This window comes from Drosophila elegans, unplaced genomic scaffold (assembly GCF_018152505.1).
Source record: "Drosophila elegans isolate 14027-0461.03 unplaced genomic scaffold, ASM1815250v1 contig_520, whole genome shotgun sequence".
Lineage (NCBI taxonomy): Eukaryota > Metazoa > Arthropoda > Insecta > Diptera > Drosophilidae > Drosophila > Drosophila elegans.
The window spans coordinates 4753969-4760000 of NW_024545903.1; positions in this window are offsets into that span (position 1 = coordinate 4753969).

Below are 6032 nucleotides of genomic sequence, written 5' to 3' on the forward strand. Positions count from 1 at the left end.
GGTGGCCACTTAGTAGTTGGTGAGCGTTTAGGGCTAAGGGTAATGACAATCGCCAATACAAGGTTTTTTATTGTATTTAATCCAACGCATATCATGCTATTAAATGAAAATTATTTTACAAAAATGACTACAATTGAATAATTAAAAGCTGGAATAATAAAATTGTAAATTAAATGCCAGCAAACGCAAGGAGCAGAAGATTAGTAAACATAACAAATTCATCGGATAAATAACGTTTAGAATTGCCTATCAATTTTGGAGACAGATTGTATTTGAAGTATGCTAAATAAAAACTCGTTTAAAAGCTAGAATTTTAATAGTTTCCAATTGTAAATTGTTTCATGTTCTCCAAATAAATACAAACAAAAAGTGCCTACATTTTTATTTCATGTACGAAGAATTTAAAAACTAAGCTTTCAAAATTTTTTATTTAATTAAATGGAAGATTAAATATAAATACGTCTCGGTAGTCTCAAATCTCATACAACCAGTGAGCAATAAATTTAGTACATATGGTCTAAGCTATCGATTCGCGTCTTCGCTATCACAGTACAGCCACCTGGGCGGACTGCGACGGTAGCTAATCTGGCGGTGTGTGTCTATGATTTGGATTGCCATCAATGAGTACATTTTACATATTATTCTAAACCAAATAAATATTTGTATAATTTAATATTTTGTACTGAAAAGCTGATGGCAGCTAGTCATGTTCATATATATTTATTTTCTTCCGCCTGACACTGAAAACGTTAAAAAACTTATTTTAATGAACTAGTCACAAAATGCCTAGAAAAACAATGTTAAGCTAAGACATTTTTTACATTTGACAAGTGACTGGCGCCGACACTCGGCCAGAAACGACAGCCCACTGCAAAACGAACCGTACAGATGGAGACACCAGTTTTTTTAAGGTCCTTATACATTTCAGTTAATATTTAAATCAAATTTAATGGAACATTAAAATGAAATATTTAAAAAATTGTCTTAATTTTTAAACAATTTTTGGTAAAACCATTTGTCAAATCTAGAGTTGATTGAGAGCCAAACTGCATCCGGGCCGGGGCATTGCACTTATAATGCATCGAAAAACTAATAAACATTTGTAGATCACTCATTGATTGAGTGATAGCCACATTGAGAGATGGCCGAGCCATTTCCGAAGGGGAGCAAGATAGAGATCAGCGGCGCATGAATCATCTAGTTGGGCGGATGAATATAAATACCGAAAATACCCCATTGCAAGGGTGTGTAGGTGCCAACTACTCGCCATATATGGCATAAATGCCAGCCGAGGAATCACATGTGCTCCGTCCTCCCCAAGAAGTGCTATTATTATATCCCAGAAGTGCTGGGGCGGAGGCGGTGACGAACCAAAAATACATTACAAATGAAACAAAACTGTGATGCACGCCAAGTGCAAGACAAAGTCCAACTGAATTGAACTTGAATAAAGAGTGCATGCACACAGACACTCTGGGCGCGACGACTGAAGAAGTCGAATTAAAATTCCTTAATGATTTTGCGAGGGTTTGGGGCTGTTTTTGGAGCAGACAAGCGACAAGTGTTCCACAGCAACAGAAACAGAGAGCGGAGGGAGGTCTATAAATAGGAATTGTCAAAAACCACCGAGTCCAAGTCCGAGTGAATTCCACTTAGATGATCGCACTGATCATGACGATCGCGATGCTAATGAAGATGCTTTCCCATGGCCATGAGTGGTCCGAGCGGAAGCTGAATGGCCATGGGGCAAACAAAATGTATATATCTTTCTTCCAATTTCTCTCTATCCGCATATCCCATTTGTCTATTCACAATTGTTCCTACTTTAATTAAAAACACATCTCACAAGTCGACCAAGGAACATTTTCGATCCACCCGATCGCGAGATGTATCGCATATTGACGACATACAGCTGATCGCGACCGTTTGGTCGATGATGAAAGCGCTGGCGTTATTTTTCTTGTGTTTTTTCATCCTCTAATTTTCTACATTTTTTCAATATATATTTTTGCTCTTCTATGCGCTTGCTGCTTCTATTTCGTGTATATATAAAATAACAACGTTAAAAATAAATCCATCCAAACGAAATGAAACCAGCGGCCAGAACCGAAATTATCGAACAACATTCTCCTCGATTATTATTGTTGTTGGTCCAAGTGTGCCAGTGCTGTGGTGCGGCAATACATGGGCGTTAGTGTGCTGCAAGCCGATGGGGAATCAGTTTTAGAGCACACCATAAATGTCCGCGTCACTTTTCGTTGTTGTTGCTCTCCTCCCTCGCATAGGTAATAGCCGGCGATATATGCCATCGATTTGGGTGACCCCAGCACAACAATCAAAAATCTGCAGGAAAAAATCGAATGCAAAAAATCTTAGAGATATTGGCTTAATAAAACGAGTTCAATGAATTCCTACACGTATTCACATTACAAAATAATTACTTATATATTTAACTCTAATTTTGAATTTCTCGTTTTCGTGGTAGTGGGGCTTAAAAATCGAAATTCCATACGCATTTAGTCTCTTATCTTACCATGAAGGCGGAATAACTGTCCTTACGGTCATATAAGTACTAGTTAAATTCCGAAAAGAAAATAAAAATTGTTTTTAAATAATAAGCTTTTTATTATGAATGTACAACAATATCATACAATTAACTATATGTTTTTTTGTAAAAATTTAAGTTGGAAAATATGTTTAACATATCAGCATTGAAGAAGTTTGTAGTAGACGTTTGTGGGGAGCAAATGTCAACATTATAAATTTTATAAAATCTACCAACGTCATGGGTCCACCCCAAACTCGTATAGACATTCTGAAAGAGAGCATATACACGTTTAGCCGTCGAATCCTCTTTATCTTAGCCTCTACGGTCTGTTCTTGAATATTTCTGTTCGCCCTGGAGGCGTACAGTGCGGCAGACAGAGACTACCAGATATATAGCCGACCTGTAGATATGAGAAACAATACTCGATGGAGCGCGTATCCGAAAGTATTTCGGTCTGGCAAGTGGACACAGATATATGCGGATTTGGCATAGAATATTTGGGTCTTGCATATAGAACTGGCCACTTGTCTGCCTTCGTTTTGACCGACTGCAGGCAGCACGTGAATGACTAAATATTAAGTTATGGATGCAATGGATAGTCTGCGAAATGTTTTAGCTGAAACATGATAGGATTCGCCCATGGAAAATTCCATCTCCAGGCAAACTCTCTTTGCCCCATGTGTGTATCCATTGTGGGCCCCTAAAAATAAACCTCGCATGCACTCCAAACCCTAACAAACGGGAAATCTTTTCTTTTCCCCATTAACACAAATTAATGCATTCCAGAAATCACAATCTGAATCGAAATGGTGTGTTTATATGCGTTCGCCTGACCTGATTTCAGGCCACTAAAACGGGGCAGGGGCTGGAGGGACTGCCAAGTGGCAGATGAGTTTGTGGCAGCTGGACAGTGGTCAATACTAGAGCTGCTTATGTGCCAAACAAATCACCGATCAGGTCATCGATTGTGATTAGGCCTATTAAGGGATTGTGGCTAACCCTTCCCTTCATGCGCTTACCCCTTTGTTTCCCCTCTGTGTTTTGTGTGTGCGACTGCGAAAATCCAATAAATCCCTGAAATGCATGTGGCAAACTAATTTGAAATTAATTCACACAGAAATTGAGGGAAATATTCAGCCACCCCCGCATCTGCCCAGCCACTTTGATCAACTCTGCCAATTGCCAAATTGGCAACTTAATAAAAATTCCGTCGAAATTCATGGGAATCCAAGGCATTTTAAGCAACGCAAATGGGGTGGGCCTCGGGCTCACTTTTTCCCAGCCACCCAGCGCTATATCCTTTATCCACCAGCCATGTAGCGACTCGTTGCCTTGGCTTTGGGCGTAACCCCGGACCCGTCCGCGCCTTTCATCCTCATCGCCATCGTCTGTGTGCATTCCGCTTGAGCTGTCAAATGCGCATCGCGACTGTATCTGTATCCCTCTTGAATCCGAAGCCGAATCCCAATCCTCATCCTCAACCTCATCCTGCCGGTGTGCGATGCGGTGGCCACTTTTTGTCACCCATCCAACGTGGCCCTTTGCCGACTCAATTGCAATTTGTTTTCGTTGATTCCCAGCCTTCGACCTCGGCTCAGTGTTTGTTTAGGCCCGCTGGTGTGGTGGTGGAGATGGTTCTGGTGAGGTGGGGGTTGACTGCTCATGCGGGGGGAGCTCGGTTTTTGGCATTGGGTAATTCACAAATGAATCCCTTTAGTGTTGGCAATTGGCGCACGTGCACTAAAACAACAAGGTGGAATCGCTGCCAGGATACGTGATCATTATTAAAATTCCTTGGACCTGGCACTACTGGTGACATCCGACCATCCTACTTTTCCTCCGCTCCAGCGAGTGCACATTTCGCTTGGCTTTATTAAATTTTGATTTAGCCATTTATATAATCTATTTGCAATTGGCTTTATTTTCTTTATTCCAACGAGCAACGACAAAGTTTGGCTTTGCCATTTGACTGCCGATGCCCTAAGGGACCTTTCCAATTGATGTGGTGGTTGGTGGGATAAATGGTAACGCAGTGGCAGTCACCCATAGTCGTCATTGATATACCTTTAATCAAGTCTGAATTAACAGTTGAGTTGTTTGACGTGAACAAAAATAGGAAAACAACACTTAAAATTTACGAGGCTGTTACAATCTCAGAAGTACTTTTGTTAATAAAAGCGAAGTTAAAAATGAAAAGAACATTAACTTTCTTAGTTAAAATCCATTCTGCTTGCCAGCATTAATGTTTTTAAGTTCTTTGGCTGAAAAATGTAACCAAAATTAACAACCACTTTCAACTTTTTATTTTAGTAAGTATTTTATTTGTCTTTGTACCTAAGTCGATTTTATTATTTTATGAATGTAAACCATTTTTTGAGCTATAAAAAAATTTGCCTGTTAACCAGTCGCTAATTTGAAAGTTATAACGCGTTGTTTTCGAAATTATATTTATTCTTCAAAACTGCTTAGCCAATTTTAATGAAATTGGTCAGTCAGTTTTCGTCGGTTAATGAGAAAAACTGAATGGCTCAATAAAAATACATTTTTCAATCTTTAAATAAATGTTAAAATAAAGAATTTTAGGAAGACTCAATTTGCCCCAACCTGAATTATAAAGTAAAATTTTGAGAAAATTCAATGCAGATTGCTTTAAAACTGAGAGACTCGTTTGTAAACGGACGGACAGACAGACGGACATAACTGAAATTATAATACCCTCTGCTACGGTATAAAAAAAAACTTTGATTTTCCTATCAAAAAATATAGTTATTAATGGAAAGGTATTGCATATGCTCTGTTAAATTGCATTAAGGAAAAAATGAGAGGTAAGTTTAAAAAAAATATTCATTTAAAATTTTTAATTTAAGACCAATAGTTTTTGTAGTCGTTAGATAATTTTTCTTGCTTAAATTCTCATTTAGTTAAACAATTTTCAAAAACTTGTCTTAGTCGGCACGCTGCAGATAAAATATCTATAAGTGTCTTGAGGGACAATTTATGTTTACCAAACAATCAAAGGTTCCAAATGAGAATTTAAAATTTTGTATTTACTGTTTTATAATATTTTTTTGTATAATATCACATTAATTATTATTTTATATTTAACCGGAGGGAGTATTTAAAAAGAAGACCATGATTTCATAAGGCCTCTACAAATAATCTAGTTTTCATTTTTAAATATTAAAGTTGTAAAAATTGGACGTCTTTAAAAATCGTTTTAAAAAATATTAAATAATTTTCTAAATATTAATTATTTAATACAAACAAATTAATCTGTAGGTTACAAATATTATATAAGGGACCTACATAATCTCAAGCAAGTTTTTAAAATTATATTTTAATTATGTAGCTGATCTAAAGAATATTTTTCTCGTAGCTTTTTAAAGAAAATGTTGGCAGTCAAAATTATATAAATAAATAAGTTATAGAAAAATATGTGCACATTAGGACATTTTTGTTGGTATTAATAACCATCCTAATAATT